The 19,897-nt window shown below is 47.3% G+C and overlaps 1 protein-coding gene across 2 annotated transcripts in view; it reads left to right on the forward strand.

The window, feature by feature from the left end:
* The window catches only part of ptprn2 (protein tyrosine phosphatase receptor type N2), a 924,398-nt gene that overhangs the window by 371,925 nt on the left and 532,576 nt on the right, over positions 1–19,897 (forward strand). The gene's annotated exons all lie outside the window — the stretch shown is intronic.

Consider the following 19,897-nt stretch of genomic DNA (forward strand, 5'->3'; position numbering starts at 1 on the left):
TCACACCCAGTGCCACTCTCCCCTGTTTATTATATCACACCCAATGCCACTCTCCCCTGTTTATTCTATCACATCCAATGCCACTCTCCCCTGTTTATTATATCACACCCAATGCCACTCTCCCCTGTTTATTCTATCACCTCCAGTGCCACTCTCCCCTGTTTATTATATCACACCCAATGCCACTCTCCCCTGTTTATTCTATCACACCCAATGCCACTCTCCCCTGTTTATTATATCACACCCAATGCCACTCTCCCCTGTTTATTCTATCACCTCCAGTGCCACTCTCCCCTGTTTATTCTATCAGACCCAGTGCCACTCTCCCCTGTTTTTTATATCACACCCAGTGCCACTCTCCCCTGTTTATTATATCACACCCAATGCCACTCTCCCCTGTTTATTCTACCACACCCAATGCCACTCTCCCCTGTTTATTCTATCACACCCAGTGCCACTCTCCCCTGTTTATTCTATCACACCCAATGCCACTCTCCCCTGTTTATTCTATCACACCCAGTGCCACTCTCCCCTGTTTTTTATATCACACCCAGTGCCACTCTCCCCTGTTTATTATATCACACCCAATGCCACTCTCCCCTGTTTATTCTATCACACCCAATGCCACTCTCCCCTGTTTATTCTATCACCTCCAGTGCCACTCTCCCCTGTTTATTCTATCACCTCCAGTGCCACTCTCCCCTGTTTATTCTATCACACCCAGTGCCACTCTCCCCTGTTTATTATATCACCTCCAGTGCCACTCTCCCCTGTTTATTCTATCACCTCCAGTGCCACTTTCCCCTGTTTATTCTATCACCTCCAGTGCCACTCTCCCCTGTTTATTCTATCACCTCCAGTGCCACTCTCCCCTGTTTATTCTATCACCTCCAGTGCCACTCTCCCCTGTTTATTCTATCACCTCCAGTGCCACTCTCCCCTGTTTATTCTATCACCTCCAGTGCCACTCTCCCCTGTTTAATCTATCACACCCAGTGCCACTCTTCCCTGTTTATTCTATCACACCCAATGCCACTCTCCCCTGTTTATTCTATCACACCCAATGCCACTCTCCCCTGTTTATTCTATCACCTCCAGTGCCACTCTCCCCTGTTTATTCTATCACCTCCAGTGCCACTCTCCCCTGTTTATTCTATCACACCCAGTGCCGCTCTTTCCTGTTTATTCTATCACACCCAGTGCCACTCTCCCCTGTTTATTATATCACCCAATGCCACTCTCCCCTGTTTATTCTATCACACCCAATGCCACTCTCCCCTGTTTATTATATCACACCCAATGCCACTCTCCCCTGTTTATTCTATCACCTCCAGTGCCACTCTCCCCTGTTTATTATATCACACCCAATGCCACTCTCCCCTGTTTATTCTATCACACCCAATGCCACTCTCCCCTGTTTATTCTATCACCTCCAGTGCCACTCTCCCCTGTTTATTCTATCACACCCAATGCCACTCTCCCCTGTTTATTATATCACACCCAATGCCACTCTCCCCTGTTTATTCTATCACCTCCAGTGCCACTCTTCCCTGTTTATTCTATCACACCCAGTGCCACTCTCCCCTGTTTATTATATCACACCCAATGCCACTCTCCCCTGTTTATTCTATCACACCCAATGCCACTCTCCCCTGTTTATTCTATCACACCCAGTGCCACTCTCCCCTGTTTATTCTATCACACCCAATGCCACTCTCCCCTGTTTATTCTATCACACCCAGTGCCACTCTCCCCTGTTTTTTTATAACACCCAGTGCCACTCTCCCCTGTTTATTCTATCACACCCAATGCCACTCTCCCCTGTTTATTCTATCACCTCCAGTGCCACTCTCCCCTGTTTATTCTATCACCTCCGGTGCCACTCTCCCCTGTTTATTCTATCACCTCCAGTGCCACCCTTGCCTGTTTATTCTATCACCTCCAGTGCCACTCTCGCCTGTTTATTATATCACCTCCAGTGCCACTCTCCCCTGTTTATTCTATCACCTCCGGTGCCACTCTCCCCTGTTTATTCTATCACACCCAATGCCTCTCTCCCCTGTTTATTCTATCACACCCAATGCCACTCTCCCCTGTTTATTCTATCACCTCCAGTGCCACTCTCCCCTGTTTATTCTATCACCTCCGGTGCCACTCTCCCCTGTTTATTCTATCACCTCCAGTGCCACTCTCGCCTGTTTATTATATCACCTCCAGTGCCACTCTCCCCTGTTTATTCTATCACACCCAATGCCACTCTCCCCTGTTTATTCTATCACACCCAGTGCCACTCTCCCCTGTTTATTCTATCACACCCAATGCCACTCTCCCCTGTTTATTCTATCACACCCAGTGCCACTCTCCCCTGTTTTTTATATCACACCCAGTGCCACTCTCCCCTGTTTATTATATCACACCCAATGCCACTCTCCCCTGTTTATTCTATCACACCCAATGCCACTCTCCCCTGTTTATTCTATCACCTCCAGTGCCACTCTCCCCTGTTTATTCTATCACACCCAGTGCCACTTTCCCCTGTTTATTCTATCACACCCAATGCCACTCTCCCCTGTTTATTCTATCTCCTCCAGTGCCACTCTCCCCTGTTTATTCTATCACCTCCAGTGCCACTCTCCCCTGTTTATTCTATCACCTCCAGTGCCACTCTCCCCTGTTTATTCTATCACCTCCAGTGCCACTCTCCCCTCTTTATTCTATCACCTCCAGTGCCACTCTCCCCTGTTTATTCTATCACACCCAATGCCACTCTCCCCTGTTTATTATATCACACCCAATGCCACTCTCCCCTGTTTATTCTATCACCTCCAGTGCCACTCTCCCCTGTTTATTCTATCACACCCAGTGCCACTCTCCCCTGTTTATTATATCACACCCAGTGCCACTCTCCCCTGTTTATTATATCACACCCAGTGCCACTCTCCCCTGTTTATTATATCACACCCAGTGCCACTCTCCCCTGTTTATTATATCACACCCAGTGCCACTCTCCCCTGTTTATTATATCACACCCAGTGTCACTCTCCCCTGTTTATTCTATCACCTCCAGTGCCACTCTCCCCTGTTTATTCTATCACACCCAGTGCCACTCTCCCCTGTTTATTATATCACACCCAATGCCACTCTCCCCTGTTTATTATATCACACCCAGTGCCACTCTCCCCTGTTTATTCTATCACACCCAGTGCCACTCTCCCCTGTTTATTATATCACACCCAGTGCCACTCTCCCCTGTTTATTATATCACACCCAGTGCCACTCTCCCCTGTTTATTATATCACACCCAGTGCCACTCTCCCCTGTTTATTCTATCACACCCAGTGCCACTCTCCCCTGTTTATTCTATCACCTCCAGTGCCACTCTCCCCTGTTTATTCTATCACACCCAATGCCACTCTCCCCTGTTTATTCTATCACACCCAGTGCCACTCTCCCCTGTTTATTCTATCACCTCCAGTGCCACTCTCCCCTGTTTATTCGATCACCTCCAGTGCCACTCTCCCCTGTTTATTCTATCACCTCCAGTGCCACTCTTCCCCGTTTATTCTATCACATCCAATGCCACTCTCCCCTGTTTATTATATCACACCCAATGCCACTCTCCCCTGTTTATTCTATCACACCCAGTGCCACTCTCCCCTGTTTATTCTATCACCTCCAGTGCCACTCTCCCCTGTTTATTCTATCACCTCCAGTGCCACTCTCCCCTGTTTATTCTATCACCTCCAGTGCCACTCTCCCCTGTTTATTCTATCACCTCCAGTGCCACTCTCCCCTGTTTATTATATCACACCCAATGCCACTCTCCCCTGTTTATTCTATCACACCCAATGCCACTCTCCCCTGTTTATTATATCACACCCAATGCCACTCTCCCCTGTTTATTCTATCACCTCCAGTGCCACTCTCCCCTGTTTATTCTATCACACCCAGTGCCACTCTCCCCTGTTTTTTATATCACACCCAGTGCCACTCTCCCCTGTTTATTATATCACACCCAATGCCACTCTCCCCTGTTTATTCTATCACACCCAATGCCACTCTCCCCTGTTTATTCTATCACACCCAGTGCCACTCTCCCCTGTTTATTCTATCACACCCAATGCCACTCTCCCCTGTTTATTCTATCACACCCAGTGCCACTCTCCCCTGTTTTTTATATCACACCCAGTGCCACTCTCCCCTGTTTATTATATCACACCCAATGCCACTCTCCCCTGTTTATTCTATCACACCCAATGCCACTCTCCCCTGTTTATTCTATCACCTCCAGTGCCACTCTCCCCTGTTTATTCCATCACCTCCAGTGCCACTCTCCCCTGTTTATTCTATCACACCCAGTGCCACTCTCCCCTGTTTATTATATCACCTCCAGTGCCACTCTCCCCTGTTTATTCTATCACCTCCAGTGCCACTTTCCCCTGTTTATTCTATCACCTCCAGTGCCACTCTCCCCTGTTTATTCTATCACCTCCAGTGCCACTCTCCCCTGTTTATTCTATCACCTCCAGTGCCACTCTCCCCTGTTTATTCTATCACACCCAGTGCCACTCTCCCCTGTTCATTCTATCACACCCAATGCCACTCTCCCCTGTTTATTCTATCACACCCAATGCCACTCTCCCCTGTTTATTCTATCACCTCCAGTGCCACTCTCCCCTGTTTATTCTATCACCTCCAGTGCCACTCTCCCCTTTTTATTCTATCACACCCAGTGCCACTCTTCCCTGTTTATTCTATCACACCCAATGCCACTCTCCCCTGTTTATTCTATCACACCCAATACCACTCTCCCCTGTTTATTCTATCACCTCCAGTGCCACTCTCCCCTGTTTATTCTATCACCTCCAGTGCCACTCTCCCCTGTTTATTCTATCACACCCAGTGCCGCTCTTCCCTGTTTATTCTATCACACCCAGTGCCACTCTCCCCTGTTTATTATATCACACCCAATGCCACTCTCCCCTGTTTATTCTATCACACCCAATGCCACTCTCCCCTGTTTATTATATCACACCCAATGCCACTCTCCCCTGTTTATTCTATCACCTCCAGTGCCACTCTCCCCTGTTTATTATATCACACCCAATGCCACTCTCCCCTGTTTATTCTATCACACCCAATGCCACTCTCCCCTGTTTATTATATCACACCCAATGCCACTCTCCCCTGTTTATTCTATCACCTCCAGTGCCACTCTCCCCTGTTTATTCTATCACACCCAATGCCACTCTCCCCTGTTTATTATATCACACCCAATGCCACTCTCCCCTGTTTATTCTATCACCTCCAGTGCCACTCTTCCCTGTTTATTATATCACACCCAATGCCACTCTCCCCTGTTTATTATATCACACCCAATGCCACTCTCCCCTGTTTATTCTATCACCTCCAGTGCCACTCTCCCCTGTTTATTATATCACACCCAATGCCACTCTCCCCTGTTTATTCTATCACACCCAATGCCACTCTCCCCTGTTTATTCTATCACACCCAGTGCCACTCTCCCCTGTTTATTCTATCACACCCAATGCCACTCTCCCCTGTTTATTCTATCACACCCAGTGCCACTCTCCCCTGTTTTTTTATAACACCCAGTGCCACTCTCCCCTGTTTATTATATCACACCCAATGCCACTCTCCCCTGTTTATTCTATCACACCCAATGCCACTCTCCCCTGTTTATTCTATCACCTCCAGTGCCACTCTTCCCTGTTTATTCTATCACCTCCAGTGCCACTCTCCCCTGTTTATTATATCACCTCCAGTGCCACTCTCCCCTGTTTATTATATCACCTCCAGTGCCACTCTCCCCTGTTTATTCTATCACACCCAATGCCACTCTCCCCTGTTAATTCTATCACACCCAGTGCCACTCTCCCCTGTTTATTCTATCACACCCAATGCCACTCTCCCCTGTTTATTATATCACACCCAATGCCACTCTCCCCTGTTTATTCTATCACACCCAATGCCACTCTCCCCTGTTTATTCTATCACCTCCAGTGCCACTCTCCCCTGTTTATTCTATCACCTCCAGTGCCACTCTCCCCTGTTTATTCTATCACCTCCAATGCCACTCTCCCCTGTTCATTCTATCACACCCAATGCCACTCTCCCCTGTTTATTCTATCACACCCAATGCCACTCTCCCCTGTTTATTCTATCACACCCAGTGCCACTCTCCCCTGTTTATTCTATCACACCCAATGCCACTCTCTCCTGTTTATTCTATCACACCCAGTGCCACTCTCCCCTGTTTTTTTATAACACCCAGTGCCACTCTCCCCTGTTTATTCTATCACACCCAGTGCCACTCTCCCCTGTTTATTCTATCACACCCAGTGCCACTCTCCCCTGTTTATTCTATCACACCCAATGCCACTCTCCCCTGTTTATTCTATCACACCCAATGCCACTCTCCCCTGTTTATTCTATCACACCCAGTGCCACTCTCCCCTGTTTATTCTATCACACCCAATGCCACTCTCCCCTGTTTATTCTATCACACCCAGTGCCACTCTCCCCTGTTTTTTTATAACACCCAATGCCACTCTCCCCTGTTTATTCTATCACACCCAATGCCACTCTCCCCTGTTTATTATATCACACCCAATGCCACTCTCCCCTGTTTATTCTATCACCTCCAGTGCCACTCTCCCCTGTTTATTCTATCACCTCCAGTGCCACTCTCCCCTGTTTATTCTATCACCTCCAGTGCCACTCTCCCCTGTTTATTCTATCACCTCCAGTGCCACTCTCCCCTGTTTATTCTATCACCTCCAGTGCCACTCTCCCCTGTTTATTCTATCACCTCCAGTGCCACTCTCCCCTGTTTATTATATCACCTCCAGTGCCACTCTCCCCTGTTTATTATATCACCTCCAGTGCCACTCTCCCCTGTTTATTATATCACCTCCAGTGCCACTCTCCCCTGTTTATTCTATCACACCCAGTGCCACTCTCCCCTGTTTATTCTATCACCTCCAGTGCCACTCTCCCCTGTTTATTCTATCACACCCAGTGCCACTCTCCCCTGTTTTTTATATCACACCCAGTGCCACTCTCCCCTGTTTATTCTATCACACCCAATGCCACTCTCCCCTGTTTATTATATCACACCCAATGCCACTCTCCCCTGTTTATTCTATCACACCCAATGCCACTCTCCCCTGTTTATTCTATCACCTCCAGTGCCACTCTCACCTGTTTATTCTATCACCTCCAGTGCCACTCTCCCCTGTTTATTCTATCACCTCCAGTGCCACTCTCCCCTGTTTATTATATCACCTCCAGTGCCACTCTCCCCTGTTTATTCTATCACCTCCAGTGCCACTCTCCCCTGTTTATTCTATCACCTCCAGTGCCACTCTCCCCTGTTTATTCTATCACACCCAGTGCCACTCTCCCCTGTTTATTATATCACCTCCAGTGCCACTCTCCCCTGTTTATTATATCACCTCCAGTGCCACTCTCCCCTGTTTATTCTATCACCTCCAGTGCCACTCTCCCCTGTTTATTCTATCACCTCCAGTGCCACTCTTCCCTGTTTATTCTATCACACCCAGTGCCACTCTCCCCTGTTTATTCTATCACCTCCAGTGCCACTCTCCCCTGTTTATTCTATCACACCCAGTGCCACTCTCCCCTGTTTTTTATATCACACCCAGTGCCACTCTCCCCTGTTTATTATATCACACCCAATGCCACTCTCCCCTGTTTATTCTATCACCTCCAGTGCCACTCTCCCCTGTTTATTCTATCACCTCCAGTGCCACTCTCCCCTGTTTATTCTATCACCTCCAGTGCCACTCTCCCCTGTTTATTCTATCACCTCCAGTGCCACTCTCCCCTGTTTATTCTGTCACCTCCAGTGCCACTCTCCCCTGTTTATTCTATCACACCCAGTGCCACTCTCCCCTGTTTATTATATCACACCCAGTGCCACTCTCCCCTGTTTATTCTATCACCTCCAGTGCCACTCTCCCCTGTTTATTATATCACACCCAGTGCCACTCTCCCCTGTTTATTATATCACACCCAATGCCACTCTCCCCTGTTTATTCTATCACCTCCAGTGCCACTCTCCCCTGTTTATTATATCACACCCAGTGCCACTCTCCCCTGTTTATTATATCACACCCAGTGCCACTCTCCCCTGTTTATTCTATCACACCCAATGCCACTCTCCCCTGTTTATTCTATCACCTCCAGTGCCACTCTCCCCTGTTTATTCTATCACCTCCAGTGCCACTCTCCCCTGTTTATTCTATCACCTCCAGTGCCACTCTTCCCTGTTTATTCTATCACCTCCAGTGCCACTCTCCCCTGTTTATTCTATCACCTCCAGTGCCACTCTCCCCTGTTTATTCTATCACCTCCAGTGCCACTCTCCCCTGTTTATTCTATCACCTCCAGTGCCACTCTCCCCTGTTTATTCTATCACACCCAGTGCCACTCTCCCCTGTTTATTCTATCACCTCCAGTGCCACTCTCCCCTGTTTATTCTATCACACCCAGTGCCACTCTCCCCTGTTTATTCTATCACCTCCAGTGCCACTCTCCCCTGTTTATTCTATCACACCCAGTGCCACTCTCCCCTGTTTATTCTATCACCTCCAGTGCCACTCTCCCCTGTTTATTCTATCACCTCCAGTGCCACTCTCCCCTGTTTGTTCTATCACACCCAGTGCCACTCTCCCCTGTTTATTCTATCACACCCTGTGCCACTCTCCCCTGTTTATTCTATCACCTCCAGTGCCACTCTCCCCTGTTTATTCTATCACACCCAATGCCACTCTCCCCTGTTTATTCTATCACACCCAGTGCCACTCTCCCCTGTTTATTCTATCACCTCCAGTGCCACTCTCCCCTGTTTATTCTATCACACCCAATGCCACTCTCCCCTGTTTATTCTATCACCTCCAGTGCCACTCTCCCCTGTTTATTCTATCACACCCAATGCCACTCTCCCCTGTTTATTATATCACACCCAATGCCACTCTCCCCTGTTTATTCTATCACCTCCAGTGCCACTCTCCCCTGTTTATTCTATCACACCCAGTGCCACTCTCCCCTGTTTATTATATCACACCCAGTGCCACTCTCCCCTGTTTATTCTATCACACCCAATGCCACTCTCCCCTGTTTATTATATCACCTCCAGTGCCACTCTCCCCTGTTTATTATATCACCTCCAGTGCCACTCTCCCCTGTTTATTATATCACCTCCAGTGCCACTCTCCCCTGTTTATTATATCACACCCAGTGCCACTCTCCCCTGTTTATTCTATCACACCCAATGCCACTCTCCCCTGTTTATTATATCACCTCCAGTGCCACTCTCCCCTGTTTATTATATCACCTCCAGTGCCACTCTCCCCTGTTTATTATATCACACCCAGTGCCACTCTCCCCTGTTTATTCTATCACACCCAATGCCACTCTCCCCTGTTTATTATATCACCTCCAGTGCCACTCTCCCCTGTTTATTATATCACCTCCAGTGCCACTCTCCCCTGTTTATTATATCACACCCAGTGCCACTCTCCCCTGTTTATTCTATCACACCCAATGCCACTCTCCCCTGTTTATTATATCACCTCCAGTGCCACTCTACCCTGTTTATTATATCACACCCAGTGCCACTCTCCCCTGTTTATTATATCACACCCAGTGCCACTCTCCCCTGTTTATTCTATCACACCCAATGCCACTCTCCCCTGTTTATTATATCACCTCCAGTGCCACTCTCCCCTGTTTATTATATCACAGCCAGTGCCACTCTCCCCTGTTTATTCTATCACACCCAGTGCCACTCTCCCCTGTTTATTCTATCACACCCAGTGCCACTCTCCCCTGTTTATTATATCACACCCAGTGCCACTCTCCCCTGTTTATTCTATCACACCCAGTGCCACTCTCCCCTGTTTATTCTATCACACCCAGTGCCACTCTCCCCTGTTTATTCTATCACACCCAATGCCACTCTCCCCTGTTCATTCTATCACACCCAATGCCACTCTTCCCTGTTTATTCTATCACACCCAGTGCCACTTTTCCATGTTTATTCTATTTCACCCTTTTTATTGTCGTATTTTCAGTGGCCAGCCTCGATGCTGCTGATCTCATGGCACTTTTGATGTCGTAATGGCATGGCAGTAACCTGAACCATGCATTTTAAAGGCCAATCCGGCAGCAAATCTCAAAACTCACGAGGACATCCACCACCTGCGTCTGTGTTACCGCTGGAGCAGGTTTCCTCGATGCTCGCCATTCACCTAAGAGTCTGAAAACATTTAGACAGTTACATTCAAATTTCCACATGAACTGTGAGCTTTAACAAAGCTTGCTAAGATCATGCGAATGAATTGTGAGTGTTAGTAACAGGCGGTGTTGGTTATCTGTTGTTGGCAGTGTGTCAGAAATAGGGGCCAGGTTTTGAAGAATTTCTCCTGGTTCAGTCGCATTGAATGTATCTTTGCTAGACTGATAAAACATGACTTCAAAGTTAAAATGTTTCTTTGAATTCCATCCGATCTGCTGCTTTATGAAACTCAGGGCTGCCTTGTGATCAAATGTTGGTGGATTCTTATTGCCCTCTAGTGATCACCTGCTGTATATGCAACATGCTGAAAAAATAAATGCCTCATAATTTGCATAGAAATACATAGAGTCTACAGCATAGAAACGGTTGGTGCCGGTGTTTATACTCCACACCGAGCCTCCTCCCACACTAATTACCCCTTCCCACCCTGCCCCCCCCCTGTATCCTCCTATTCCTTGCTCCCTCATGTATACATTAAGGGGGTGATTTTAAACCCCAAGAACGGGTGGGTTGGGGGCGGATGGGAGTTGAAAATACTTGTTTTTTTGGGTCGGGACTGCAACTCGGCTTTATTTCCAGGTTTAACGTCGGTGGGTAAAAGTACAGGCTTCCCACTGGGAATGCAAAGTCTGAAAATTTTGCGGTCGCGACCCAAGAAAACAACTATTTTCAACTCCCACCCGCCCCCAATCTACCCATTCTTGGGGTTTAAAATCACCCCCCCCCCCAAGTCTCTCCTTAAAAGCATCAATGCAATCTGCTTCAACCATTCTATGTTCCACATTTTCACCACTTTCTTTGTAAAGAAATTCCTTCTAAATTCTTGATTTGATCTGATAGTGGCTATTTAACATTTATGACCCCTTGTTCTGGGCTCACCCACAAGTGGAAACAGTTTGTCCACATCCATCCTATCGAACCCCTTCATAATTGTAAAGACCTCTATCAGCTCTCGTCTCAGTCTGCTCTTTTCCAGAGAAAGGAGCCCCAGCCAACTCAATCAATCTTTCCTGAAAGCTTCAACCTCTCAATTCTGGTAACATCCTTGTAAAGCTTATTCTTCACGTTCTCCAGTGCTTCAATAGCTTTTTGTAGTATGGAGACCAGAACTGCACACAATACTCCCAAGTCTGGTGTTACCATGGTTCCGTATGAATTTAACATTACCTCCCTGATTTTGTATTCTATTCCTCTGAAAATGAACCCCAGCACTTTGAACTCTTTATGGTCTTACCAACTTGTGGTTTTTTTAGTGATTTATGTATCTGTATTGCACTCTTTGCTCCTCTACCCCTTTTAGTTTCTTACCTTCCAAGGAATAAGTGGCCTCCTTATTCCTCCAAAATGAATCACTTCACTTCACTATAGTGAATTTCATTTGCCATTGATCCACCCACTCTGCAAGCCTGTTCATGTCTTCCTGTATTTTGGTGCAGTCCTCCATATTATTAGCTATACCCCCCAATTTGGTATCATTTGCAAATTTCCACACCATACCCCCAATTTCTGAGGCCAAATCGTTTCCGTGTATGGTGAACAACAGTGGTCCACGGACAAAGATGTTACTTTTTGACAAAGATTCAAAATAACCAAAATGTGACTTAAAAGAAGTCAAATGACTTTTTCCTTCTGACATGTGCGAGGCTAATAGTGAAAGTAATACAATAGCTCATAGGAGTGGGATAGAGAAGAAAATTGCTCCACATCTTCAACATCAAGGAAAGGCTACCACAAGGAATGTTCTAACAGAGCGAATAAAAATTAAAAAAAACTGCAAATGTTCGTCTAAAAAAAAATAATGGAAATACAAAGTGGATCTCTCAAAATCCATAAAGAGAAAAGAAAGGTTAATGTTTCAGGTGCTCTAAGTGACTTCTGATTTCTAAAAAACTATATTTGTTACATCGTAAATGCAACCAGAATTGTGATGCCATTGCTGGTCTGCCTTCTGAAGCTAGGTTGTGAAGTAAAAGAGATTTTAAAAGTTCTAGCCTGAGGTACAGCACAGGAGGAGGCCGTTCAGCCCATCATGCCTGTGCCGGCTGTTTGAAAGATCTATCAATTAGTGCCATTCCCCTGCTCTTTCCTCATAGCCCTGTAAATTTTTTCCCTTCAAGTGTTTATCTAATTCCCTTTTGAAAGTTACTATTGAATCTGCTTCCACCACCCTTTCAGGAAGTGCATTCCAGATCATTGCAACTCGCTGCGTAAAAAAATATTTCCTCATGTCGCCTCTGGCTCTTTTGCCAATCACGTTAAATCTGTGTCCTCTGGTTACCGACCCTTCTGCAATTGGAAACAGTTTCTCCTTATTTACTCTGTCAAAACCCTTCATGATTTTGAACATCTCGATCAAATCTCCCCTTAACCTTCTCTGTTCTTAGAAGAACAACCCCAGCTGAAGTCCCTCATCCCTGGTACCATTCTAGTAAATCTTTTCTGCCTTCACATCTCTCTAATGCCTTCACATCCTTCCTAAAGTGTGGTGCTCAGAATTGAACACGGTTCTCCTGTAGGACAAGTTGCCTGACTGTAGTGTGTTTCATGGAGCACAGTGTTGCTGCAGAAACAACAATTTGCATTTATATAGCGCCTTTAACATCCCAAGGCACTTCAGAGGAGCATTAGCAAACAAAATTTGACGTTGAGCCACACGAGATATTAGGACAGGTGACCAAAAGCATGGTCAAAGAGATAGGTTTTAAGGAGCGTCTTAAAGAAGAGAGAGGTTAGGAAGGGAATTCCACAGCTTAGGGCCTAGGCAACTGAAGGCATGGCCGCCAATGGTGGAGCGATGAAAATTGGGGCTGCGCAAGAGGCAAGAATTGGAAGAATGCAGAGATTACAGAGGGTTGTAGGGCTAGAGGCGGTTACAGAAATAGGGAAGGGTGTGGCCATGGAGGGATTTGAAAACAAGGATGAGAATTTTAAAATCGAGGAGTTGCTGGACCGGGAGCCAATGTAGGTCAGCGAACACAGGGGTGATGGGTGAACGGGACTTGGTGTGAATTAGGATACAGGCAGCAGAGTTTTCGATGAAACTCACAGGAAGCGGCTGCTGAAAAAACATTGGAAATCAAAAATCTTATGGCCTAAAAGAAAAAAAAGAAAATTACGATTATTTGCAAATGACAGCCGAGTATCTGTAGCTTCTCGGTGGGGCTGTACATTCTGCATGGGTTGAGCTGGGTCTGTGAAGTTCTGCAAAGCCAGGGGTACCCCCTGAAATTGGTTGACATCCTCTAAAATCACTGTTTGACCCTCTAAAATACGTGGACAGATTTCACAAGTTTCCTCTGAGATCGGAAACGCCATGCAAGATGAACCACCCATGTAAAACATAGATTCCCTATTCCCGCTGCTATAGCTGAACCAGACTGTGTGCGATCTTGTCGCACCGTTTGTCCTAGAGCTGACCTGTAAACCCCACATCCCATCCGTCACCAATCCAATTACATCCACCTCTGCAAAATCGGCCCTACCTCAGCCCCTGCCGCTGAAACCCATATCCGTTGTATTGTCTCCTCTAAACTCAATTTCTCCAGTGTCCTCCCTGCCGGTCCCCTATCTCCCACTCTCGAAAAGCTTCTATTTGTTTGAAACTCAGTTGTCCGTATCCTATCCTTCAGTCTGTTCTGCTTGCCCATCACCCTCACCCTCACTAACTCACATTGGCTCCCTGTCTTCCAACACGTTAAATTTTAAAACCTCATGCATGTAGCTGTCGAAAAAGGTACCGAGTTAGAAAGTGGCTTAAAAATATCTTTGAGATTTGCATGCTGTGATTATGCTCGGCTTTGGATGGATCCATCTCAAGCCTTATGAAGGCCTTGGTATCCTTCTACAGATAAGGGTGCAAATAAAGGTCCTGAAACCATAAAAGTCAGAATGGATTTCAAACGGGGACTCTGTATCCATCTGAGTTTTCAATGAAGTTATCGACAGGAGGCATTCCAGCCCCAAAATTCATCTTCAGCCCCCTCCCTCCCCAACTCGGTCACTCAGTAGTTAGTTGCCTAGCTACATGTCAGCCGTGGCTCAGTGGTAGCACTTGCACCTCTGAGTTAGAAGGTTGTGGGTTCAAGTCCCACTCCATAGACTTGAGCACCAAATCCAGGCTGACACTCCAGTGCAGTACTGAGGGACGTAAATCCCGTGGCATTCTCTACCCTAGAGGGCTGTGGATGCTGAGTCATTGAATATATTCAAGGCTGAGATGGATAGATATTTGGACTCTAGGGTAATCAAGGGATGCAGGGATCGGGCAGGAAAATGGAGTTGAGGTTGAAGATCAGCCATGATCTGATTGAATGGCGGAGCAGGGTCGAGGGGCCGTGTGGCCTACCCCTGTTCCTATTTCTTATGTTGTTATGGCACTATTTTGAAGAAGAGCAAGGGAGTTCTCCCCGGTGTTCTGCCCATTATTTATCCCTCAACTAACTTCATTAAAGCAGATTATCTGGTTATTATCACACTGCTGTTTGTGGGACCTTTTGCTGGGCAAATTGGCTGACGTGTTTCCTACATTACAACAGTGACTATGCTCCAAAAGTACTTCATTGGTTGTAAAGCGCCTTTGGGACGATCTGATGTTGTGCAAGGCGCTATATAAATTCAACTTATAGAATCATAGAATCATAGAAGTTACAACATGGAAACAGGCCCTTCGGCCCAACATGTCCATGTCGCCCAGTTTATACCACTAAGCTAGTCCCAATTGCCTGCACTTGGCCCAATAGATTCTTCTGTTCTTTCTTTCTTCCGTTCTTTATTTTGTTCTTTCTTTCTTTCTTCTGTTTTTTTCTTTCTTTCTTTCAAGAGACCTGCTAGGCAACATCTGGCTGTGTCATTAAGGCCCCAGGTTTGTCAGACGCAAAGCTTGTGTAAAGATCAACAATGAGTGAACCTTATTTGCACAGTCTGGGAGTGTGTGATTATTTGCAGGGAGTCCCTGGGAGTGTACAAGTATTTGCAGGGAGTCCCTGGGAGTGTACGAATATTTGCAGGGAGTCCCTGGGAGTGTATGAATATTTGCAGGGAGTCCCTGGGAGTGTACGAATATTTGCAGGGAGTCTCTGGGAGTGTACGAATATTTGCAGGGAGTCCCTGGGAGTGTATGAATATTTGCAGGAAGTCTCTGGGAGTGTACGAATATTTGCAGGGAGTCTCTGGGAGTGTACGAATATTTGCAGGGAGTCCCTGGGAGTGTACGAATATTTGCAGGGAGTCCCTGGGAGTGTAGGAATATTTGCAGGGAGTCCCTGGGAGTGTACGAATATTTGCAGGGAGTCCCTGGGAGTGTACGAATATTTGCAGGGAGTCCCTGGGAGTGTACAAATATTTGCAGGAAGTTGTTGGGAGTGTACGAATATTTGCAGGAAGTTGTTGGGAGTGTACGAATATTTGCAGGGAGTCCCTGGGAGTGTACGAATATTTGCAGGGAGTCCCTGGGAGTGTACGAATATTTGCAGGGAGTCCCTGGGAGTGTACGAATATTTGCAGGGAGTCCCTGGGAGTGTATGAATATTTGCAGGGAGTCCCTGGGAGTGTACGAATATTTGCAGGGAGTCCCTGGGAGTGTATGAATATTTGCAGGGAGTCCCTGGGAGTGTACGAATATTTGCAGGGAGTCCCTGGGAGTGTACGAATATTTGCAGGGAGTCCCTGGGAGTGTACGAATATTTGCAGGGAGTCCCTGGGAGTGTACGAATATTTGCAGGGAGTCCCTGGGAGTGTACGAATATTTGCAGGGAGTCCCTGGGAGTGTATGAATATTTGCAGGGAGTCCCTGGGAGTGTACGAATATTTGCAGGGAGTCCCTGGGAGTGTACGAATATTTGCAGGGAGTCCCTGGGAGTGTACGAATATTTGCAGGGAGTCCCTGGGAGTGTACGAATATTTGCAGGGAGTCTCTGGGAGTGTACGAATATTTGCAGGGAGTCCCTGGGAGTGTATGAATATTTGCAGGGAGTCTCTGGGAGTGTACGAATATTTGCAGGGAGTCCCTGGGAGTGTACGAATATTTGCAGGGAGTCCCTGGGAGTGTACGAATATTTGCAGGGAGTCCCTGGGAGTGTACGAATATTTGCAGGGAGTCCCTGGGAGTGTATGGATATTTGCAGGGAGTCCCTGGGAGTGTACGAATATTTGCAGGGAGTCCCTGGGAGTGTACGAATATTTGCAGGGAGTCCCTGGGAGTGTACGAATATTTGCAGGGAGTCCCTGGGAGTGTACGAATATTTGCAGGGAGTCCCTGGGAGTGTACGAATATTTGCAGGAAGTTGTTGGGAGTGTACGAATATTTGCAGGGAGTCCCTGGGAGTGTACGAATATTTGCAGGGAGTCCCTGGGAGTGTACGAATATTTGCAGGGAGTCCCTGGGAGTGTACGAATATTTGCAGGGAGTCCCTGGGAGTGTACGAATATTTGCAGGGAGTCCCTGGGAGTGTACGAATATTTGCAGGGAGTCCCTGGGAGTGTACGAATATTTGCAGGGAGTCCCTGGGAGTGTACGAATATTTGCAGGGAGTCCCTGGGAGTGTACGAATATTTGCAGGGAGTCCCTGGGAGTGTATGAATATTTGCAGGGAGTCCCTGGGAGTGTATGAATATTTGCAGGGAGTCCCTGGGAGTGTACGAATATTTGCAGGGAGTCCCTGGGAGTGTAAGAATATTTGCAGGGATTCCCTGGCAGTGTACGAATATTTGCAGGGAGTCCCTGGGAGTGTACGAATATTTGCAGGGAGTCCCTGGGAGTGTACGAATATTTGCAGGGAGTCCCTGGGAGTGTACGAATATTTGCATGGAGTCCCTGGGAGTGTATGAATATTTGCAGGGAGTCCCTGGGAGTGTACGAATATTTGCAGGGAGTCCCTGGGAGTGTACGAATATTTGCAGGGAGTCCCTGGGAGTGTATGAATATTTGCAGGGAGTCCCTGGGAGTGTACGAATATTTGCAGGGAGTCTCTGGGAGTGTACGAATATTTGCAGGGAGTCCCTGGGAGTGTATGAATATTTGCAGGAAGTCTCTGGGAGTGTACGAATATTTGCAGGGAGTCTCTGGGAGTGTACGAATATTTGCAGGGAGTCCCTGGGAGTGTACGAATATTTGCAGGGAGTCCCTGGGAGTGTAGGAATATTTGCAGGGAGTCCCTGGGAGTGTACGAATATTTGCAGGGAGTCCCTGGGAGTGTACGAATATTTGCAGGGAGTCCCTGGGAGTGTATGAATATTTGCAGGGAGTCCCTGGGAGTGTACGAATATTTGCAGGGAGTCTCTGGGAGTGTACGAATATTTGCAGGGAGTCCCTGGGAGTGTACGAATATTTGCAGGGAGTCTCTGGGAGTGTATGAATATTTGCAGGGAGTCCCTGGGAGTGTACGAATATTTGCAGGGAGTCTCTGGGAGTGTACGAATATTTGCAGGGAGTCTCTGGGAGTGTACGAATATTTGCAGGGAGTCCCTGGGAGTGTACGAATATTTGCAGGGAGTCCCTGGGAGTGTACGAATATTTGCAGGGAGTCTCTGGGAGTGTACGAATATTTGCAGGGAGTCTCTGGGAGTGTACGAATATTTCCAGGGAGTCCCTGGGAGTGTACGAATATTTGCAGGGAGTCTCTGGGAGTGTACGAATATTTGCAGGGAGTCCCTGGGAGTGTACGAATATTTGCAGGGAGTCCCTGGGAGTGTACGAATATTTGCAGGGAGTCTCTGGGAGTGTACGAATATTTGCAGGGAGTCCCTGGGAGTGTACGAATATTTGCAGGGAGTCCCTGGGAGTGTACGAATATTTGCAGGGAGTCCCTGGGAGTGTACAAATATTTGCAGGAAGTTGTTGGGAGTGTACGTATATTTGCAGGGAGTCCCTGGGAGTGTACGAATATTTGCAGGGAGTCCCTGGGAGTGTACGAATATTTGCAGGGAGTCTCTGGGAGTGTACGAATATTTGCAGGGAGTCCCTGGGAGTGTACGAATATTTGCAGAAAGTCGTTGGGAGTGTACGAATATTTGCAGGGAGTCCCTGGGAGTGTACGAATATTTGCAGTGAGTCCCTGGGAGTGTACGAATATTTGCAGGGAGTCCCTGGGAGTGTACGAATATTTGCAGGGAGTCCCTGGGAGTGTACGAATATTTGCAGGGAGTCCCTGGGAGTGTACGAATATTTGCAGGGAGTCTCTGGGAGTGTACGAATATTTGCAGGGAGTCCCTGGGAGTGTACGAATATTTGCAGGGAGTCCCTGGGAGTGTACGAATATTTGCAGGGAGTCTCTGGGAGTGTACGAATATTTGCAGGGAGTCCCTGGGAGTGTACGAATATTTGCAGGGAGTCCCTGGGAGTGTACAAATATTTGCAGGAAGTTGTTGGGAGTGTACGTATATTTGCAGGGAGTCCCTGGGAGTGTACGAATATTTGCAGTGAGTCCCTGGGAGTGTACGAATATTTGCAGGGAGTCTCTGGGAGTGTACGAATATTTGCAGGGAGTCCCTGGGAGTGTACGAATATTTGCAGAAAGTCGTTGGGAGTGTACGAATATTTGCAGGGAGTCCCTGGGAGTGTACGAATATTTGCAGTGAGTCCCTGGGAGTGTACGAATATTTGCAGGGAGTCCCTGGGAGTGTACGAATATTTGCAGGGAGTCCCTGGGAGTGTACGAATATTTGCAGGGAGTCCCTGGGAGTGTACGAATATTTGCAGGGAGTCCCTGGGAGTGTACGAATATTTGCAGGGAGTCTCTGGGAGTGTACGAATATTTGCAGGGAGTCCCTGGGAGTGTATGAATATTTGCAGGGAGTCCCTGGGAGTGTACGAATATTTGCAGAAAGTCGTTGGGAGTGTACGAATATTTGCAGGGAGTCCCTGGGAGTGTACGAATATTTGCAGTGAGTCCCTGGGAGTGTACGAATATTTGCAGGGAGTCCCTGGGAGTGTACGAATATTTGCAGGGAGTCCCTGGGAGTGTACGAATATTTGCAGGGAGTCCCTGGGAGTGTACGAATATTTGCAGGGAGTCCCTGGGAGTGTACGAATATTTGCAGGGAGTCTCTGGGAGTGTACGAATATTTGCAGGGAGTCCCTGGGAGTGTACGAATATTTGCAGGGAGTCCCTGGGAGTGTACGAATATTTGCAGGGAGTCCCTGGGAGTGTACAAATATTTGCAGGAAGTTGTTGGGAGTGTACGTATATTTGCAGGGAGTCTCTGGGAGTGTACGAATATTTGCAGGGAGTCTCTGGGAGTGTACGTATATTTGCAGGGAGTCTCTGGGAGTGTACGTATATTTGCAGGGAGTCCCTGGGAGTGTACGAATATTTGCAGGGAGTCCCTGGGAGTGTACGAATATTTGCAGGGAGTCCCTGGGAGTGTACGAATATTTGCAGGGAGTCCCTGGGAGTGTACGAATATTTGCAGGGAGTCCCTGGGAGTGTACAAATATTTGCAGGAAGTTGTTGGGAGTGTACGTATATTTGCAGGGAGTCCCTGGGAGTGTACGAATATTTGCAGGGAGTCCCTGGGAGTGTACGAATATTTGCAGGGAGTCTCTGGGAGTGTACG

This window comes from Heptranchias perlo, chromosome 2 (assembly GCF_035084215.1).
Source record: "Heptranchias perlo isolate sHepPer1 chromosome 2, sHepPer1.hap1, whole genome shotgun sequence".
Lineage (NCBI taxonomy): Eukaryota > Metazoa > Chordata > Chondrichthyes > Hexanchiformes > Hexanchidae > Heptranchias > Heptranchias perlo.